Source organism: Tamandua tetradactyla, chromosome 2 (assembly GCF_023851605.1).
Source record: "Tamandua tetradactyla isolate mTamTet1 chromosome 2, mTamTet1.pri, whole genome shotgun sequence".
Taxonomy (NCBI): Eukaryota; Metazoa; Chordata; class Mammalia; order Pilosa; family Myrmecophagidae; genus Tamandua; species Tamandua tetradactyla.
This window is the reverse complement of record NC_135328.1, coordinates 68,736,432-68,759,495: the sequence shown is the minus strand read 5'-3', so window position 1 is coordinate 68,759,495 and position 23,064 is coordinate 68,736,432. Positions and strand designations below refer to the sequence as shown.

Below are 23,064 nucleotides of genomic sequence, written 5' to 3'. Positions count from 1 at the left end.
CTATAAACTCTAGATACATTCCCCAGACAGTGTTCCCATCTCAGAAAATAACTCTAGTTATCTACTTGCTCTAGGGAAACAAAATAAAACAAAAAGACTTGAGAGCATTCTTCACTCTTTTCTCTCCCTCACACTGTTCATCCAATCCATCAGCAAATTATACTATCTTCAAATTGCCAGCACATCCACACTACTCATCACCTTCACAATGACCATGCTTGCCCAAGCCACATCCTCTTTCTTGCACATCTGCAATGACTTCTGACTGGTTGCCTTGCTTTCACTTTTATTTCTCTACAATCTATTTCCACATCGCAGCCAGAGTGGTATTTTAAAAATATAAGTGAAATCAAGTCATTCCCTTCTCAAAACTCTTCTAAAAAGTCTTCCCATCTCATTCAGAAAAAAGACCAAGGTTGCCATCATGTCCTACAAACCCACGATCTACAGATAAAGTCCCTGATACCTCTCCTTCCTCTACAACTCTTCCCCTCACTTCTTTCTTCTTTTTACATAGGCTTCCGTGATGTTTCCCCAACACAGCAAGTCCACTTCAGAATCTTTGTAATTGTGATTCCTCTGCCTAGAAGGAATTTTTACCCAGTGAGGCATCCATTGGGATGTGCCTTACAGACCTCCAACTTCGAGGAGTGCAACTGACCAAGGATCCTAACTGTTGTGCTCTGTAATTCATCTCCATATTGTACAAAAGTTGTTTCCCAGAGGTACTCCCAGTCAATGACCAAACACAGCAGGAACACCATGGAAAGCATGCTCCCGAGAGATGAAGAACTTTTCTGACATTTGACTTTGGCCCAAGGACTGCCTGATGACCTTGACAAACTTTTAGAACTGTATGACATTCTAGGATACTTCCACTTCCTATACTCTCTCCTTCACCTAAGGTCATAATTTCATCACAATCTGATGACTCTCCCAGCCTTCTGCCAGCTCCCTTCTCATTTTCCCTCAAGCAGAGCTGGTTCATGGCTGTGTGACCGGCACAATTGCACAGGGTCTTTCATTCAGAAGGTCCAGCACTGGTTGAATGCGCTACTGTAGTCATCTTGAAATTCTTTATTTTTAACATGAGGCCCCACATTTTCACTTTGCACCGGATGCTAGTCTTGCTCATAAATTGCCTTAATAAATCTCTTGCACAACTAACATTATCTTGGTATGTGTTGGGGGTTGGATCATATCTCTTATAAAAGGCATGTTCAGGTCCCAATCCCTGGTCCTGGGGGTATGAACCCACTTGTAAATAGGACCCTTGAAAATGTTACTAGTTTAAGTGTGTCCAAACTGAATGGAGGGTGGGCCTTAATCTAATATGGCTAACACCCATATAAGCAAAGGAAATTAGTCACAGAATGAGAAGCCACAGGGAGCAGCCAGAAGCTGGAAGTCAATGGAATACAGGAGAGAAAGGAGAAAATGCCACCATGTGCACTGCCATTTGATGGAAAAGCCAGGGACCAAGAATCACCAGCCACCATCCCCAGAAGGTTACAGTCTCTGGGGGAGAAAGCCTTACCTTGCTGATGCTTTGATTTTGTCTCCCAGTCTCAAAACTGTGAGTCAATGAATACCCATTGTTTATGTCAACCCACTATATGGTATTTGCTTTAGCAGCTGGGAAACGAAAACAGTGTCTGTTTCTTCAAGGGCCCAAACTGATACCACATACTTCAGCATGGTTCATTATCACTGCCATTCAAGTCTCCACTAAAAGGTCACCTCCTCAGAGAACCTTCCTTTACCATTCCAAACAAAGCACACCCCACTCAACCCAGTCCCTCTCTATCCCCTTAACCTGATTTATTTTTCTTTAGCGTTCCATCAGGTGTTCCTGTATCTTTCTATTTAGTGTTTGCTTTGCTTCTCCTTAAGAATGTAAACTATGTGGGGGCAAGGACTTTGACTTGCTTATGGTCATACCCCATGACCTATAACAATGTCAGGTACCAGACTACAATAAGTAGTCAATAAATAGCTGTTGATTGAATTAAATTATAAAGAAAAAACTATCTGACCGAACTGAATGTACTCAGATCCTCCTTCAGTTACCAACATATATAAATGCTGGATAAAATGAAACCATTCTTTTTAATACAGCCCAGAAATGAAGAAAGAACTAAAAGCAGTAGGCATGAGACTTAATGTTGCAATTATCCAGGGGTGGGTTGAAGCTAGTTAGGGGACTAGGGCTGGAATTATAATACTCTGGTGAGGGCCAGTAATGTGGTCCTTGAAAGAACAGGTCTCTATGAAAAAAATAGCAGATTTCTAAAAATAACTATCTAGAATTTCTAATAGTGAAAAATTCAATATTAAGTTGCATATTAGATACACTTGACAAGAATTATTATCATGGAAGATAGATCTTAAGAAATTACTCAGAATGTAGCACAGATATAAAAAAAAAATGTGAAAGGTTGGGCCACAGTGACTCAGTGGCAGAGTTCATGCCTGCCAAACCAGGGACCCGGGTTCGGTTCCCAGTGTCTGCTATGTATTAAGAAAATGTATATGAGAGACGTTATAAGACATTGAGAGTAGTTTGAGAAAATAAAACAGAAATTTAATTGGAGTTGCAGGAGGAAAGAAGAGATTATGAGAGAAGCAATATTGGGAAATGATAATGACTAAGAATTAAAGGAATATATGTGTTCTTGAGTTGAAAAATTACACGTCTCAAGTAGGATTAAGAAGAAACACATACACTTAGACACATTGTCATAAACTGCAAAACACCAGAGCCAAGTAGAAAAGTCATAAAAGCCACCAGAAAGCAGAAGACAGGTTACCAAGCCACTAATAGCGATCAGATTAGCAGCAGATTTTTCATCAATGATAGAGAGGCCAGAATATAATGGGAATAATATATTCAAAGTGGTGAAAAAAAAACAATCAAATTAAAATTACATACCTAGCTAAAATACTGCTCAAAATGGGAGTGAAAGAAAGACACATTCATTAAAAAACAAAAACAAACAAACCTAAGGGAATACCCAATTCACAGGCCCTCACTGAAAGAAATATTAAACAGTATACTTCAATACTAAGTAAATAAAACTGAAAGTACAACAAATAAACATGAGTAAAGAAGATAATAAGCACGTTAGTACATTTGTAAAATTCCCTATTATTTAAAATTAAAAAAAAAATTAATGGATTAGGAGTTGCAGACAAGGTGGAACTAGAATATTAGATGATGAAAATATGGAAGGGGTTCACAGAAAGTATTTTAAGATCCTTGTACATTTTGATGGAAGAATAACAATTTTGAATAACTTAAAACTTTTAAAAATTGAAACATATAATTTTAGGTGACTTGGGGGTAAAGTAAAGGAGCAGAAATGGAATGCTAAGTTATAAAGCAGGAGAGGGAAGGAAAAAGGAATAAAAATACTCAACTGACACATGTTCAGACAAATAAAACCTGAATCAATTTGCCACCAACAGACTCTCACTAAAGGAAAGTTTAAAGAATGTACCTCAAGCAAAAAGAAATTGATCATAGATGGAAGGCATATAAGAGAAGATATAAAAAGGAATTCCAAGCATATAAGGAGGTATAAAATATAAAATTCTGAGATAAAGAAGGACTTAAGGGGACAGAATGTGGCAAATATATAAGTAAGTCAATACAAGCATTGACTTAAAAAAGAATAAAAGAAACAATGCCTTGTGGGATTTTAAAAATAAAAAAATACATAAAATTAGCACACACAAAAAGAATAGTATAGAATTGGGAGAGGAGTTCATAAATGAGAAGGTGATGTTCAGAGGAAGGTAAAAGTATTGGTCACTTTAAGATATGGTAACTTAATGATGCATGCTATATTTCCTAGGCTAACCACTGAAAGAATAAAGGCAGGCAACATCCCTTTCTGAGGGGTAAAGAAGAAAACATGGAGTGAGACAACATAGGAAATCATTCCAAAAAAGACAAGAGGGAGAGAAGAAACAGAAATTGTGGGACAAAGAGAAAACACAAAAGAGAATAGCAATTGTGAATTAAAGTATATCAGTAATTATAACAAATATAAAATGACTAAATTCTCCTGCTAAATGCTGGTCACAAACTCAAATGCCAACTGGAGCAGGGCAAGCCACATAAATGAATAAGTAGCCACATATAGGAAAATAACAGTTCAAGTGAAATGGTAAGTGATCTCTCCTCAGGGTCAGAAAGTCAGTAGAGTATGGTGGGGCCTGGAGAAAACTGGTGAGAATATATGTCTCTAAAGAAGACAGCTGGGCTTCAACTTTTTTAGACTGTTGCCATTTGGGAATACAAGCCAGAGTCATGTGTCATAACTTCCAAAAATAGCTGGGAATTCATAGTTTTATGGGAAATCTGATTTTTAAATAGTGATTTTTAAGAATGAAGCACTGAGAAAAGAAAAATGGAAAAGAAAATGGTTATCAGTCTAGTAGATGGAAAGAAGGGAGATTAATGAAACACACAAAAAGCATGATAAATAAAACAGAAAAGCACAAACAAAAGAAAAAAGCACAACCCTTGCCCCATGAATGGAAGTAATAGCTTCTACTAAAACACCAGTGTGATCCCCACCCTATAATTTCCACCCTGTTCAACTTATCATTTGGCTAAAGAGACGTAACATTAAAGGCTGGGAAAAGTACTGCATAGTCCAAACATAAAGCAAATGGAGCACCCATGGTCATTCAAAACTCAAAATAATGTCTGGATGTTTGTTCTGTCAGTTCTGCTTAGACTGTGTTTCCTCTTGGGGCTTGCTGTATACCTGGTAAACTGTTTATAATAAAAATTACTAAGGTTAAGGCTTCCTGGCACTGTGCCTGAAAGGATGGCTAGGAAGAAGGAGAAGACAAAAGAAGAGGCTAACAATGTTAATGGTAAGTTATTCTTGGCATCTGTTATCTGAGCCAGTACCAGCAATGTCAGTCCTTCCCCATGGCTTATGAGGAAAGGTCCAAAAGTTTAGCGTGGCTTCCAAGGTTTTTCAGTCTGGACCCGTCAGCCTCTCAGAATTCACCTCCACATCTTAGCCCACCCTGGTGCCTCTACCAGCATGCCGTCCTCTCCAGATCTGCCCTTCAAACCAAATCCACTTCCAAATGAAGCATTCTCTAAAGGTTCCTTTAGGTTCCTGATGAAATCCCTTTTTGAGGAAACCATCACATGGCTATTTTTAAACTTGGTCATGTTCTGCAAAAAGACGTGTAATGAGACAAAGAAAATTGTGTTCATCCTAATTCCAGAGAGCATGAGGGGTAAACTGGTTGACCTGATGGCGTTGCTCCTGGCAAGGTATGAAGCTGGGGTGGGGACTGGGCTCTTCTTAGAGATCTGGCCTACGGATAGGCCTCCTACCGACTTGTTTTATCCATTGGAAAGCACAGAAACAGGGCATTGGGCTTTGCACCTTTATGGGGTCTACACAAATATGTGAGAGCTTTCAAGAGATTATTGTCTCTAGAAGATAAAAAGAAAAAAATAAAAATTAACAAATGCATAAGTAAATGTCTACAAAACATGATGTTTGCTTTTTAAATTGTTAATTTAATATTCAAAAATATTTTATTATATGTGGAAACAACTGATAGGTTAAATTTTCTCACTTTTCAAGAACTTTTGACTGGGTAACTTCCAAGAAATCCGAGCCAACCATAAATTTAAGTGAGTTGCTTACAGACAAATAATTTTCAAGAGCCAAATTGTAAGAATGCTTTTTATTTTTTGCAGCAAAAAATGCATCAATGTGGAATGTGGCTGCACGTTTGCTATGTTCAGTATGTGTGTGGGCGTAAGAGGACCCAGGGCCTCTGAAAGTCTTAAAAACCTGTTCCTGTGTTGGAGGGCTCAGGGGAGCTCACAGAATGTAAAGCAATACAAGGAAAAGGGCAATGAGTTACTCCACGGCTAAACCTCTACTCCCCACCCCTCATAAAATCTTCAGAAAAGCCACAAACTCATAAAAAATGCTCATTTCCACTGAATTTCTTATAGGAATGGAGAAGGGATGAGCTTTGAGTCCAGATCACATTCTGAGCAGAAGTGAGGATTCTGTGCAATTAAGGAAGCAAGGATAGAGGAGCCCAAGCAGGACCAGAGCAGGAGTGGTTACATATTGCACTCCTCAGAGCCTGCCGTTGGGAGCCAGGCAACGTCCTCCCTAAGTCTTAGAGGGCCAGTGATGCCCAGGTGACCGCATTTCATAATGTGTATTCTTCTAAAAATACAGAACCGGTCAAGGTCACCAAGGATGATCTTGGTTTGAGTATAGAAATGGTCAGGAGTCCTTCATAAGAACTCCCATGCAGAGATTTGGCGTTAATTATGAGAGAAGGCAGAAGGGCCAGTCCAGTGCTGTCACAGAAGACCCTGATCCAACAAAGTCTCCCAGGGTTTGTGTGTCAGCCTCCTGCCTGCTAGGTGGGGGCTGACAAGGTAGCCTCAGCTTCCAGTTTCAATGGACCAACATTAAAAAAGAACAACAACAAAATATCAAAACACACTAACAAAAAAATGTGGGGGTTGGGAAGACCTAGGAAGGGCAGAATTCTCGTACAAAGCTGATGGAGGAGAAGCAGCAAGCACGGAGCAAACTAAAGCAGGTTATTTCAAGTTTATTTATTTATTTATTTATTTATTTATTTATTTTTTTTTTTTATTAAGAGGGAGGAAGGGAAGGAAAGACAGAGAAAGAAGGAAGGATGGAAGGAAGGAAGTGAGGAAGAAAGGGAAACATTTTTAAACATTTTCTTGTTTTATTATATTTTGTTTGTTTGTTTGTTTTTTACATGGGCTGGGGCCGGGAATCGAACCGGGGTCCTCCGGCACGGCAGGCAAGCACTCTTGCCCGCTGAGCCACCGCGGCCCGCCCTTCAAGTTTATTTTTAATCTAAAGAAAAAGCATGAAGAATTTGGAAAATATTTGCTGTTAGTCTCCATTCTGTGCCTTGGAGCCACTCCACATTAGAAGGCCACCATACAGGCTCCAAAGGCCTTCGGATGGCTCTAGACCTGATCCCCGCTGCATTTCAGGTCTGCTCACCATGCAAGCGCTGCACCTACACTTTGGCTTGGATTCCCGCACAAATCAACCCCTCTGCCCCTGCCACACACAAACACGTATTCTCTTTCTTTTTATGACTCTTTCTCTCTCTGAGAACTCAGAATCCCAGGCATCTTAAGGCTTTTTCTGCAGGTACTCATACCCAGATATTGGGCTCACCAGGGTATATCCACACGGCCAGGGCAATGCACGACCTTGGAAGGGCTAGCCTGTGACTCTGGGACACACAGTGACAGTGGCCATTATACCTCAGTTATGGAAATATGACTCCTAACCTTTAACCCTGAGAATACATGGACCACCCTGGAAAATTGGCTTCACCGCTATTTTTAAATACTCATCCAACCTCCACACCAGCATTTTCCATTGCTAGGTGAACAGTTTCAGCTGGATGTCCTATAGACTCTGGGCCACACACAGATAAAATACTAATAACAATAGGGATCCTAGCAAATACTTCTATCACTTACTCTATGCTGTTAATTCATTTAAACATCAAGACAACTCTATGAGGTAGGTACTGTTATTATTCCCATTTTACAGATGAGAAAACTGAGAAATAATAACTTACTCATCTAAGAGTATATAGCTAGTAAGTGGCAGGGCTTGATTTAAACCCAGAATCAAGTCTGGCTCCAGAGTCCACAGTCTTAGCTTCTATGCTATATAGAACAAAACTAAGCACATCTCTACCACAAAATAAGTACTTTATCTCTTCCTAATATTATAAACTTCTGTTTGAGTTGCTTTACATTCTCTGTGTTTGAGCTGCTTTATATATATTTTCTCTAAGCCACACAACAATCTGGCAACATAAAGATTGCCAGACTCAGCTTACAGAGAGAGGAAATAGATTCCCTGAAATTAGAGGACTTGGCTCTAGAAACAGAACTGAGACCCACGACTGCTGGCTTCAAGCCTGCTTCTTCCCTAGGTCTCTAGGCCTCTCCATTACCACTTATTCTGGGAAGAGCTTCATCTCTCTTCCAGTCGCAGAACCCCAAACTTCAGCATTGATTGGGCAATTCCTGCCCCTCATGTCCAATGAGTCATAGCTTTCCATTGATTATGTTTCTGGGGGGACCCTAATATTAGCCCCTTTCTCTCCACGCCCATGTCTTCTACCTCACTTCAGGCCTTCACATCAGCTCTCATCTGGACCTTCTCAAACTGATCCTACATTCTCTTCCCTCTCCACTCTACCCTCTGGCAGATTACTCTTCTTTAAAACACAGCTCTACGAAAATATTAACAGCAGAATTGCCAAAATATTAGAATTTTCCCCTTTGTGGTCTGTCTTTTCTGAGTTGAAGACATTGAGAATGTACTGCATTTGCAATAAGAAAAAGTGGTATAAAAGACAATATTTTGGGGCAGGCCACGGTGGCTCAGCAGGTAGAGTTCTCGCCTGCCATGCCAGAGACCTGAGTTCGATTCCCAGTGCCTGCTCATGCAAAAAAAAAAAAGACAATAATTTCTGATAATGCACCCCTGCATTAAACTTAAGGATAAGAATAGTTATTCTTATATGTAAGATCTTATTACATTAAATAATGATTATAACTTTTACCTGGCATTCAAAGACCAATATTCTGACTATAACCCAATTTTCCATCTTTGCATTCTGTTCTTTTAGAGGTGAATAGCAAAAACCCACCCAAGCTAGTGTACATAAGGGGAGAGGTCGTGCCTTTAAGAAAGTAACAGCAGGGCGTGCACAGGTGGTTCAGTGGTAGAATGCTCGCCTTCCATGTAGGAGACCGGGTTAGATTCCTGACCATGCACCCCACCCCACCCCACCCCACTCCACCCCCACACACAAAGGAAACAGCAATAAGAAAAATGTGTGTTTCATGTGAATCTAAACAGGAGATAAAATAGAACTTGGGCTTGCATAAACTGGAATTAGAGCCAAAGCACCTTAAGAGGCCTTAGTGTTGGAAAGCAATTCTCCATGATGTTTCTGAACACTTTACGCCAAACTCTCTTTTCAGGGATGTTTGCATAGCAAACAGCTTCGGAAGCTACAGTGTCCTCCTTCAGATCAGAGGGCACATTTATTTCTTGATCATCACAAAGACAGTGAACATTTCCTCCCTAGGGAATTTGTTTATATTCAAGGTAATAAAGATAATGTCATTTTCTGGAGTGGCAGATGGGCAGACTCCCTTTAAAGATTCTCTCAAGCTTAGTGTTACTTAGCTTTGAAACAGACCCTGGTATACTGTGCACATCACCCCCATGGGATTTGGGGGGCAAAAGGGAACTGATGTGAAATGAATCATGCTGCCTGTGGTACTGTATTAAGTTATCTAAATGCATGTGGATTAGTTCCCTTACCAGCCAATCTAGTAGCTTCCCACCCTAAGTTGCTGCTTAAGTACTACTTAACAACTTAATACTTAGGAGCAGGAGTTTGGAGACATTTACTCTTGTGTTCAGTCACTTATATGACTCAATACTTTCAAAGATTTTCTGCTAGATCATGGCTTCTGTCTTCTCACAACTTTGATTTGCTCTCGGTCTCTTATGTGCATCCATTTAGCTCTCCTGCTTTCTGTTATTCTTTTACTTCCAAAATCAAATTTCTGAAAGAAATAAACTAATTGAGCCAATTTGTCTCTGATTAGATGGAAGTTTTCAAGCCAGGTCAGTCCATAAATCTGACAGTATGTAGACAGGCTCACTTTGAATCAGGTGACCATTTGTGATTACTTATCTTCTGTCTCTCAGCCCCATACCTGCCTACTGCACTATATTTCCCAAGCACTAAACATTTACACAGTGGTTTCCAATTTGATTGTGTCAATAGGAGGAAGAAGAGGGAAATTAGGAGGCAGGATAAAGAGAATTTTCATTCAATTAACTCTGTCAGTGTAACATCTAAGGTAGTAGCAGCAAGAATGGAGTGATTCAGAACTCGAACCATGCTGCCCATTGCAGCTCAACATTGAGCCTATCAGATATCATGGGACACTCTGCAAACATGATACAGTCATTAAATAACAATAATTTAATCACACAACATACTCCTTTCCCTAACCAGCAAAACACCATGACACTGTGGTCAGCACCTAAAGGGAAAACATGCCTTACATCATGTCCATATTTCAAGGCTGCCTATACCCACTTACCTTGAATCAAGGCAGAGAGAAGGATGGGTCCAGTTTTAGAGCCATCCTATGGCAGGGCTCAGAATCATTCCTACTTATTCTGGAAGGATCAGTAACTTGCACATAAAAAGGGTAAGACACGATGATTCAAATAACAGTGCCTGGTGGGAATTTTAGATAATTATAGTTCCTACCATGGTTTCTGAAAATTTGGATGTTGCCAGATTTTCTTTCCAGTCATTTTGGGTTTGCTTTTCAGATTTTCTTATTCCATGCTCACCAATCTTTGCCCTAGCACAGTCTCTTGTCACTAGTATTCCCTTTTACTTTTCCTAGTCTTTCTTCTTCTTTCACTTGTAGTTTTCTTCCCGTCATTTAAGCTTTTCCAGCTATGCACAGAAATCCAACAAAAGCCTTTTGTGTGGGGGATTCCCTCACTCCAAGGCAGTTGTGAAAGCAGCAGGTGCTTCAGCAAAGGCTTCTGTTGAACCTTAGACCTACACTCAGCAGCTGCTAATCCTAGGATCTTACTCTTAAAAGCAGTAAAATGGACTTAAATAAAAAACAAGTTAGGGAGGGGGACCTCGAATTCATTTTATGAATTCATTTCATGAACACATTTGCCTTGAAATTTTCCAAAACACTGAGTTCATTCTCTCACTATGGGAAGAGAGAAAGGCTATATTGCTGGTATGGAATATAGCTTACATTAGAGGTGGTGAGGCATGGATTTTTCTAATCAGTAGATAAAGGCAAAATGTGTGTATGTGTGGGTGTGAGGTGGGGCTGAAGGGAGTTGCAAGGTGCGGGAGCCACATATAGCAGTACAAATTTCCCCAGCTGGGAACAGGTTCCTGGAAAGGGAGAAGCCACATCAGATAAGGAAAGAATTTCCTTCTTACCCAGCAAGGCACAAATGCTCATATTTTGCATCTAATAATGTTTACCTATAAAATAACACAAAGGCTAGATTCACTACATCGTCACCACAGATGCATCTCTGAAATGGTTATGAGTTAAAAAAAAAATTAAACTTTACTTGATGTCTTTTATAGATTCATTCATATATATCAAGAAAAATCCAAAACATAAGCAGTTGCTGCTTATCAACTGCAAGATATTTGTTAGTTCTGGAGAGGAACGAAGTGAGAAAGAATGGGGATATAGCTTAGGTGTATCTGTAATGCTTTATTTATTTAATTAAAAAAAGGGAGATCTAAAGTTTTCACAGCAAACGGTTTACTCTCCTAAATCTGGGTAGCTGTACATTGTTGTGCATTGCATTATTTTCTGTATATTTCTACTTGTCTGAAGTATTTCGTGATATAAATAAATAATTAAAACATGAGAAATGGGGACTGTATAGTGAGATGCCTGAAATCACAGTCCTCCTTTGATGGCCTGGGAAATGAGGATAACAGTTATGAAATCACATTCATAAAAATAAATTAGGAAAAAAAGCAATAAACACATATATGATTGAAAAAAACCTACTTAGGAATGATCTCGTCCATCCTCCACACACAGTAATCACAGTGATCTTTCTACAGCACAAGTCTGACCAAGGCCCCCATGCTCCGAGCCCTTCAGGGCTCCCCAGGGTCTTCATGATGTGGTTAAAGCCCCTTACCAAGACCCCCCCTGATCTGGCTCCTGCCCACCTTTCCCCTGGGGCTCCATTCTCTAACATCTATCTTTGTCTTTGGACACACTGTACCCGCTCTCTGCCATGCACACTTGTTCCCTTTGGCTCTCCCTGGCCTCCCTCCAGTCTTGGTTCCTTCCTATTTACTCTTCAGGTAGGACATTAGACCAATTTCTTCTTGGGTCCTCTATCCCTGCCTCCCCAGGTCTGGGTAGATATCCTCCCTCTGTACTTCCCCTCTCACAACTCTTATCATGGTGGAACCTATAGCCTGTCTCTATCCTCACCAAGGAGTGAGCCCAGGTCAGCAAGGACTGTTCCTGTTCTCTGTATGCTCAGTATGTGTTGTAATGCCTGGCACACGGGAACTTTCAGTACGTATCTCTTCAAGAGTGGGAGGGTGGGGAAGTGAGTCAAAGAATGAATGAATCTAGAGGTGGGAGTAACCAGCTCTCCCAGTCACTTATAGTCCAATATCAAAAAGCCCAGTAATATATTTCTTTTTTGATAAACAAGAAGAATTTAGTGAAAACCTTCCAATCAGGTTTTGTTTTTTAACATGGTCACTTTTCAATTAATTAATCAAATTCAGTACACCAGATCAAAAACAGCACAGGAAGGCAAAGATTATTCAAACCAGATAGAGAATGGAACAGAGAATAACAAAACATTTTACAAGTCTATCATAATAATAACCTCCCAGCGATTACTCTGTTGATTTTCTAAGGCAGTGTGACAAGAGATCAGGATCAACAACAAAGCTAATTAAGACTCAAAAAAGGTAATGTGACTTTTTTTTTTTTGCCATACATTGTAAAATGACAATGCAGCCAACCTTCTCATTCTCCCGATAGACTTCCCCTCTGTGCTGCATGCACAAATCATCACCTACCTGGGCCTCTGCAGACCTGGAACCTCTTGCTTAAGGTCTGTGTGCAGACAAATAATCCCACAAGTTTGCTGTGGCACCATCTAGTCCAATATCCTTACTGTGGATAAGGAAACTGAATCCCACGCCTTCAGGTGTAGAGCACTTTCAGGGAAAGTACTAGGCCCCGGGGAAGATAAAGAGTGAATAAGACAGATGGTGGTAAAGGTCATCTCAGAGGTTACACTGCAGAATATAGCAGACCTAAAGGTACACAAAAACTAGAGATGGGGGAAAGGCTACCCAAAGAGGGTGAATCTAAAATGTAAGGGAATGAATAGAAGTGATGGTAACTAATTAGCAGGGTTATAAGTAACATTGCCATATTGAAGGTGAATATGATTGAAAAGGGATGTATAATGCCATGTATCTAACTGATTAAATCTATAATTATAAATAAGTTCTCACATGAACTATTTCAAAGAGTCAATAGTAGAGGGGCATGGGGGTGATTAAAAATGCAAGCTATGGCCAGTAGTTAACAGGAAGACATCAATAGTACCACAGCACTATCAGTGGCAACTAACTGGGTGAGGGGACACGTCATAAGGGCTAGTCTTGAACTGATGCTGTGTTTGCTGATTCTTTGTCATTATGGACCAATGAAAACTGTCTAAAATTGAGAGTGCTGCTGATTGTACAACCAAGCAAAGACACTGTAAAGCATAATTTGTTTATTTTGAACATTATCCATGATCCCCAATAGACGGAGGGAGCCTAAGGGTACTCTGACTGAGAAGCAGAATGGCAAACTGTGATGCATTTATGTGATGGAATATAGTGTGGCTACAAAAAGGAAGGAAGTCGCCAGGCACACAAGGAATTGAATGAACCTTAGGGACAATGTATTGTGCAAAATAAGCCAGAAACAAAAGAACAAATATGCTAAAGTCTCTTTCAGAAAATACTTGTAAGAAAGTGGGAGCCTAGACTGTAAGTCCTTATAGCAGCCACACCTAGTTTGAAGTTGTAAATGCATTTCTAGATTCTGAGACACTGAGCTATACCAGCATTAGCTGGTATTTCCCTAGAACTGTGAGTAACTGTGACACCTAAGACCCAGAAATGGAGTGCTTCAGCCCTAAAAATTAACATAGCTATTTATAATAACAGTAAAAATAATCAAAAAGAGACCAGGCCTCAAAGACTTTAAAATGAAGCCAGTCTGGCTGGGTCTAAGGTAAATTAGAATACAGGGTAAAAGATGATAGTGTATGTACTCTAGACCTTCACTTACACTATGAGACTAAAGGCGGAAAGATTTATTACATCTAGAACCTAAATTTTCTGGAACACATAATATAAATCAACCTGCCTGGATAGCTCATTTAAACAACCCAAACTCCTGTGGTCCAGAACGGGAATGAGGCCTTATAATTCTGTATAGCTTAATGTAATACCAGGATACATCTCAGACTATGGTGGGCTGATAATTAAAAAGTATTGGTGGAGTCCCTTGGGGACTCCCAAGAAAATGGGCCAAACCCTGGATTTTGAGGCTTGCACTAACAAAACTTAGTTCTGTAGGGGAGAAGCTAAGACTACCCATAATGAGACTTAAGAGTTGCTTCTAGGAGGCCTCTTTGATGCTCAGATATGGCCTCTCTCTTTCTAGAGAAAATCATTACCCTCCCTCCTATGTGGTACATGACATTCAGGGGTGAAAATCTTCCTGACAAGGTGGGGTGTGGCTCTTGGGAATGAGTCTGGCCCTGGCATCTGGGGGATCATGGGATCCACAATGCCTTCGGGACCCAAAAGCAGGGGAAAGAAGTGTAATAAAATAAGGCATCAGTGGCTAAGAGAGATCAAATGGAGTCAAGAGGCTATTCCGGAGGCTACTCTTATGCAAGTTTCAGTCAGATAGTGCTAATTGCCATGGTTTGCTAAACCCCAACCAACATCACACCTGTTGACTCTTAAGAACATGTAGGGCTTGAACTGGGATTCTATAAAGTTTTCATGCACTGGCTGTACTTTCCTGGAACCCATAATTTCTGAAGGGTTCCTAGATTAGATAAATCCCGAAACCCAGAGGAACCACCCTTCCAAGATAATCAATTAATTACATTCCCCTAACCTTTAGTATGAACACCCCTTCTCAACATGAAAAAGTTAGAATGGGAGTTGTCCAAAGATCCCTCTAGACTGGGTGAAGGATCAAAGGAGAAAGAGGAGGTGTAGCGGAGGAAATAGGATTTAACAAATGAGTACGACTGCAGATTCACTAGCCTCCAGTGTTTTGAAGCAGTAAGAAGGAAAAATCTGAGATGGTGGAATTGTAGCCCTTGACAAGCTCTGGAATCTGTTCTGTAACTATGTGTTGAAGTGTGCTTTGAAAGTTATTGCTTTTTTCTTTCTTCGCTTTGTATATATATTTTACAATAAAAAAGTTTAAAAAGAATGACTAAGATATAATTCCTGCCCTGAAGGTGCTCATGGTCAAATGAAGGAAGTTTTTACACACACACACACACACACACACACACACACACACTCTCTCTCTCTCTCTCTCTCTATCAAAATGGAATATTTCCACAGGTGTTTGCCAAATTATGGGATTGTTCAAAAAGGAAGAAGCAACTAATAGTATTTAAGAGAGGGACTCAAGAAGAGCTTCCCAGAAGAAAGGTTAATCCTGTACAACCACTCTAAAAATATAAAGGATTTTTTAAGAGTTTCCTTTATTGAAACATAAAAACAGAAAGATCCAGAACTCCTTTCTTCTGCTCTCAAGGGAAGTCTCTGTCCTCAGGGAATAGTAACTACAGTTTCCTATACATTTCACATTTCTTGCAAAACAAGGACTTTGGCATAATATTATAATTAGTTTAGATTCTCTTCTAAGATGCATAACAGGTTTCTCTCTCTCCCTATTTCAGTTTAAAGGTTTTTTAAATAATTAAAGATCACTAAAGCAAAAACAAAAATAACCCTGGTTACTTTTATGAGAAAATATAGCAAATTTCCAACAAAGACTTTATGGTTGAACTGTGGTACCTCTTAACAGAATTATACGATTCCATTAAAGATGATTGTGGTGGATTGAATTGTGTATGCCAGTTTGGAAATGTTCTTGGTCCTGGTCCAATTCTAGTAGGTGTGAACCTATTGTAAATATAATCTTTTCATGATGTTTATCCACTTTAGGGGTGACCCAATTGAATCAGGTTGGGCTTTAGTCCAAATTACTAGAGTCCTTTATAAGCAGAGTGAAAGCAAGAGAGAGAAAGAAGCCATAGGGAGGAGCCAGAAACTGGAAGTTAGAGGAATCCGGAGGAGAAAGAAGATGCCACCACATGCATTAGCACATGATGAAAAAGCCAAGGACCCCAAAGGTTGCCAGCTAGCCAGAAAATACCAACCCTAGAAGGAAGCAAGCCCACTTGTGTCTGAACTTGTGAACTAATAAATTCCTGTTGTTAAGCCAACCCATCATACGGTATTTGCTCTAGCAGCTGAGATACTAAAGCAATGATGCATTACATCTCTAATAAAGGAAACAAGAATAAGGCATATTTTCAATGGAAGCTTTAATTCAATCAAATCACCCTAGGTAGTCAGACATTTTATTCTTTATCAGTAAAGGAATCCATCCACTGTGAACTGAATATTTCTCCTGGGGAGCCTATGGCACTCTTTCTCCCTAAGCTCTAGAAGAGCTTTAAAATCATTAATTGATGCTCTCAGCACCCCTGTGGTGTCATTATGCTGTTGCTACTAAGCATTTTATTTTCTTGATCCCAAGGATTCTCAAGCAAATGCATGTTCTCCAGCAGACATTAACATTTCTTATAAAAGAGTTGGTTTTCCACTCATGATTTTTTAAAAATGTCAATTCAGATGACAGTTAAGATGGCCCCAATTTTTCTAGACATTTTCATGGTTGGCAGCACTCTGCTTTTCCCTTCCTAAAAGCCAAGAAACTCCAGAAGTGGTTAGTCTTTATGGAGTAAAAGTAGCTAAGCAGTAGCAGTCAAATAATCAGACCAGCTTCCCAGAAGGACACTCTCAGAAATGCTCCCCGTTGGGGCTCTCTCATACAATACCACTGGAAAGTTCAATCACTACAGCCTCTCCAGAGATCATCATACAACCCAACTTACACCCTTTGACTCACAAGTCACTTCTGTGAATTTTTCCTAAGGAAAAATCTTGGATGTGAAAGCTAATGCATCAACATCATTTGATTCAAATTTGGAAATCCTAACTTTCCAAAAACAGATCAATTGTGGAGTATCCATACAATGGAATTCTATGTAGACATGAAAGCAGCTTTAATAAAATATTTAGAAATGAGGAAAACAATTTAGTATTATACATAAACAAGCAGATAACGAAATAGCTATCATGTACAGAATTATCTCAATTTCTTAGAAATATATAATATATATTTGACTGAACTAGGACTAAACCCCAGAGATAACAAAAATCATCTCTAAATGGTAGGATAGAGTGATTTTAAGTTTCTTATTTGGACTTTCCTGAATTTTAGTATTTTCAAATTTTCTATTATAAATCTATTTCTTTTGTAATTAGAATGCAAAATGTTTTCCTCATTTTTTCTCTTAACCACATGAGCATAGTCTTCATACTATAATTATCAGGTTAGTAGAAAATTAATAGAAATAAATAAAGAAGGATGATCAGAAAGTTAACTTACTATATAAATTTGGCTTTAACTTCTTGTATTTAAATAAATTCCTCCCAGTAAATTCTCTACTAGCAAGCTCCAATATTTACTAGCAGATTCTTTTTTGGAAGCAGTTCAAAGTTTCTTAGTCAATCAAAATGAAACTCCAAAACAGACAAGGAAATGAAATGCGCAAAGGAAGCTGGCCTTGGTACTAGTTAAGGTGGAGACCATGAATATGAATGGATAGAGCCTTTGGAAAATACAGGATAATGGAAGGGGAAAATGCTATTCAGTTGACAGCTGCCCAGCTCCCTCTGCCCTGGTTGTCGCTACCCTGCTGCCCACCCCCTTGTCCTGGCCTTGATTCCCAGCCTGCGGGAACAGTGTGGTCATGTTGCCTCCTTGGTGTTCTCACACTCCAAAAGCACAGAGGATAAAAGGTCACTGTGCTGAAAGCTTATGCACAACAGAGTAACAACAGTGCTAAAAGTGCTTTCAAAACTCTTTGCTACTTTTCATCTCAATCACAGCATTTGCTAAGCTACTCCGCAATCTCCTGGGAGTTACAAGAGTGAGCATTGTTTAATTGGATTTCCATGCTAGACCTTTAATTAGAAGAGGACTTGTTGGGATGAGCATGCAATGTGTGCACTGGGAAGATGAGAGCTGGTTACTCTATGGCCTTGGCAAACCGTTTGCAAATGCACCTCTGGACAAATTTAAAAGGAAGCAGCAGAAAGAATTCACTTCTTACAAAAAGAAGTTTTTGTTCTCATACCTAATCTCTTTGAATATGAATACCACTTGATAATGCTTAAATTGTTCATTCTTAATGCCAGAATCTTCTCATATAGGCCAACAAAGAAAACCCTAATTTGTAGAATCAGGGGTCTCATACTCAAATATGCTTAGCTGTCAGGTAGCTAGAGCAACAAATGGTGCTGGGGCCCAAGTACTGTGAAAGGGGAAATACTCAGCACTAGCAGCAGTTGCCATGTGAGATACAGACTCAGCACTCCTGATCTTCTAATTTTTCTAAAGTAAATGGAAATCCAGTTTTCATGTGAAAAAAATGTATTTTTACAAGTTGACAACTAAAAAGAAATACCTAAGCTTTCCATAAACAACAAAACATCTCTGAGGGCCAGCATAGGCCTGGGGACTGGCAGTTTGCAATTGCTGATTCTGAGAGAACAAGATCTCAAAACAGGATTTTTAAAGTCATGTCACTAAATTGTCTATAAATGCATAAATCACCATAAAGGAAATGGACTAGAAAAAAATCATGAATTTTATTTCTAAACTGCCTGAACAATTTACCCTAATCAACCTCCTGAATTGATTTTGGGTCTGTTGTCCTCTTTTTATTAAAAAAAAAAGGAATAATATATAAATAATAAGGGACTTAAAAGGGCAAATGCATTTATTTATTTACTATTATTTTTTTTGGCATGGGCAGGTACCGGGAATTGGAGAACCCAGGTCTCCGGCATGGCAGATGAGAATTTTGCCACTGAACCACTGTCCCACCCCCCCAAAATGCATTTATTTTTACACCTCAAAGAAACTGCTAACGATTTATTTCTTTTTATGTATGAGAAGATTGAAGAACAAAGAAAAATCACATATAAGCCAAGGGATGAGGCTGGAACCCCAGAATCTTGTCTCCTTATGATTCAACAATCAAATGAAAGCATTCTCTACAGGATCACTCTAAGCAAGCCTATTAACACTTTAGGCTCAGGAAGCAAGTCATCATGTAAACAAATTACTATTACAATCATTCCAGAAAGATGAACTCAGGTTCTCATTTAATATACATGGAAAGGAAATGGGTCAGGTTAAGACATCTTTACCTATCTTTAACAACTGGAATATTAATCACATTTAATCCAATTGTTTTTGTTTGCTAGCTGCCGGAATGAAATATACCAGAAACAGAATGGCTTTTAAACAGGGGAATTTAATAAATTGCCAGTTTACAGTTCTAAGGCTGAGAAAATGCCTAGTGAACGCAAGTCTATAGAAATGTCCAATCTAAGGCATCCAGGAAAAGATACCTTGGTTCAAGAAGGCCGATGAAGTTCAGGGTTTCTCTCTCAGCTGGAAAGGCACATGGTGAACACGGCGTCATCTGCTAGCTTTCTCTCCTGGCTTCCGGTTTCATGAAGCTCCCCAGGGGGCGTTTTCCTTCTTTATCTTCAAAGGTCGTTGGCTCATGGACTCTGTGCTTCATGGTGCTGCCACATTCTCTGCTCTCTCTGAATCTCTCTCATTCTCCAAAATGTTTCCTCTTTTATCCAATTCCAGTAAACTAATCAAGGCCCACCCAAATGGGTGGAGACACGCCTTCACCTAATCCAGTTTAACAACCACTCTTGATTAAATCACATCTCCAGGGAATGATCTAATTACAGTTTCAGACATATAATACTGAATAGAGATTAGAAGAAACGGATGCCTTTACAAAATGGGATTAGGATTAAAACATGGCTTTTCTAAGGGTACATACATCCTTTCAAACCAGCACACCAATGCATACTTTAAGATAATGTATATTTTAACATTAAACACTTTAATGTTACTCATTTGCTTTCCACACATGCCATTTCTCCTCACAACAGCAACTACCAGATTATGAGGAAAGTGAGTCATACCATGTAACTATCCCACCTTCTGAAAGACAGGTTAAAGCAGGAAATGAATGGTGCTTTTTTTTTTTCTCTTACTGAGACAGAACAGGAAAACAGTGTATTCTAATAATGAAAGCGCTCAACTTTGGGCATCATTTTTCCTAGATTTTGTTTGAAATTTTCAGAACCTTCTTATGTATTAAGATAAATTAAATAGAATTATAATCTTACCATCAAGTCTTATGTTGAAATGATATGTAATATACAGGTATCACTAATGTTTATGAATTTTCACCAAAAAAAAAAATCAACATTTCAATTAGTCTAATACAAACACAGTTTCAATTAGAGTTCCACTTTTCACATGTAACTTAACTATATCTTGTTCTTATATACTGCAGCATATTTGGCCAAACCTGAGGACCTTCAGTAACTTCCAAATAATGGTTGAAAACCAATACTAAAGTGAGCATCGCAGAAAACAGAAATCCAGAATCGGGGTGCCAGAATTCACTTTGAGTCTGTTTACTGTCTTTAGTTTCTTTCTGTGTCTCAAATTCCCTGCACTGAGAAAAAAACAACTGGGACTGTGTACCTATAAGTTGTTTTGTAAGGAATGCAAAGTTTCTTTGCTGCGCTGCCTTATTATTTCACCCAAATTACAAAAAGGTGTCCTTAGCAGATGAAATGAGCCATCTTGTAGAATGCCAATTGCAGCAACAGAACCTTAAAAAATGCTATTTATGAGACAAGGAATTTATGTTGAGTACTTTCCAGCAAAGGAAAGTTGTCAGAAATTTGTTACTGATTATTAGAGAAGCCTTGGTTGTTTGCTTCACCAAAAGAGAAGGTTCTGGGCAGACAGAAAATTTTTAAAAGAAATTCAAAGTTTAATTTAGCCCATAGTCCTTGATGCTGTTTTGGGGAAAGCACACTTTTCACCAAAATGGACAAAGAATTGGAATGTGTTCCCTTTTGGGGAACCTTTCTGCCACTAATTCATCTCATATTTCTTCCACATACACACCAACCCTCGCCTCATTAATTTTGTAGCTCCCCAGTTTCCAATAGTAATTTTCTAAGGATAGTGTGCCAGTTCAACTTTCATACTTCACTGTCTGCTTTCCACCAGATCAAATGAGTTCATGAGGGAATTCATCATTTTAAACCCATAACAACCTTTATGTCAGCCCCCAGGGTCCCAGCCACATAGCACCAAGAACTATCCTGGTGGATTCACTGATCTGTCTCCTACAGATAATACCCACACAGTCTAATTCCAACTGTCACTTCCCCCATTCAAATCCTTATTTTAGGATTTAATTTATTCTTCACTTTCCCCTAGTCTAGGGACTAGACAATTAACTCTTTAACCTGTCATCTTATATTCAGCAATTACCCCCTGAATAACTAAAAAAAAAACCTATGCACAGCCTCTACTGGATCAAAGAGGTAAGCACTGGATGCAGTTTTATAAAACAGAAACAACAACAAAAAATCAACCTCTGTCAATTGAGGACAGCTGCGTGGAAACTCTAGACCAGAGATGGCCAGAAACATGGCAGATGGCCTACTCCTCCCCAGGTTATGGCCAGGCAGCCATCCTCAATCAGAGAGAGGTTCTTTATGGTTTCAGAATCATTCTTAAAACAGCCTCTCAAGGCAGCCACCACCAATGGGTCAGACTTGGTTCTCCAGATGAAAAACCTTTGCTATGTGGGTTCCAAATCCTTGGGCTACCAGGATGCTGAAAAATTCTTCCATAATTTTGTCCAGACAGAATGCCTTCAGTCATTCTAAAGGAGAGTTTCATGAGGGAGTAAGACATTTGTGGTAGTTAGAGTCAGTTGTCAACTTGTCCAGGTGAAGATGCCTAGTTCTATTGATGTGGACATGAGCCGATGGCAAGGGAACCTCATCCGTTGCTGATTACATCTGCAGTTGGCTAGGAGGTGTGCCTGCTGCAATGAATGATGTTTGAGTTAACTGACTGATGCTTAAATGAGAGAGCTCAACGTAGCACAGACCAAGCAGCTCAGCATACCTCATCTCAGCACTTGCAGTTCAGCCCAGACCTTTGGAGATGCAGAAAGGAACCACCGTGGGGAAATACGTTGGAACGCAGAGGCCTGGAGAGAAGGCCAGCAGGCATCGCTTTGTCCCTTCCCACGTAAGAAAGAAACTCAGTCAAAAGCTAGCTGGCTTTCTCCTGAAGAACTATACGTTAACTAAATAAATCCCCTTTTATTGAAAGCCAATCTGTCTCTGGTGTGTTGCATTCCAGCAGCGAGCAAACTAGAAAAACATTAATCTCTTTTTATCTGGTATTCAGCTCAGGTATTACTATCAGCAGTTCTAAAGCACAATGTCAGCCCATAATGACAAGGTCTCTTGTTATCTTGTTCATCTCTCTGCTGATTTCTTAGCAATCTCAGAGATCTGCTGACCTCTTTTTAAGCAAGAAGAGGGGCAGGAAAGTTCTCGAGTATAAGCTGATGAGTCACTTCAGAGAATGGGGAATTTCACTGTTTCCCAATTCAGTGAAGTGGGAGCCAGATACCAGGCATCTAATTCTTCACAAAAAAAGACTTAAGGGTGACTAAACTGGAAGAAGAACTTGGTGTGTGTGTGGAGTCTTGGAACCGAAAGGAAAAAGGTGGGCAGGAGCAGGGAGGTACTTTCTTTTGAAGATACCTATATTTTACAAGAAGCAAAACTGACCCCAAAGATCAGACCTTGTGAACCTGGTTTTTATTTCAAGTTCTTGTCATTTTTTTCATATGCTTCAATTCAGAGCTCAGGAAACAAAGAGTCTTAGAATTCTGCCCTAATCTGTAACAAGAACTTTGGCTTCTCTCAAATTAATTAAGTTACAGTAAATGAAAATGAAAACCGAGGCCATCCTCTGTTTTGGGAAGGGAGAGTTGTCACTGGAGGTCTAGAAGGGGCTTTAGCTGCTTCCTCCTGCAGTCCTGACCGAGGCTCAGCAACTGCGGTCACCTCTGCTGTGCTCCTGTTTTTCCTGCCTTCTTTATC

At 39.5% G+C, this 23,064-nt stretch overlaps 1 protein-coding gene across 3 annotated transcripts in view; it reads right to left on the bottom strand.

Annotated features, from left to right (window-relative positions):
* Positions 1-23,064, bottom strand: part of MOB3B (MOB kinase activator 3B) — a 224,341-nt gene that overhangs the window by 182,822 nt on the left and 18,455 nt on the right. Inside the window, exon 1 of one of the 3 annotated variants that reach the window (XM_077147991.1) lies at positions 1,538-1,798. The exons of the other annotated variants lie outside the window; for them this stretch is intronic. The gene's annotated coding sequence lies outside the window, so the exon portion shown is untranslated. Of the gene's footprint in view, positions 1-1,537; positions 1,799-23,064 lie in introns of those variants that run through there. 3 annotated transcript variants of the gene reach the window in all.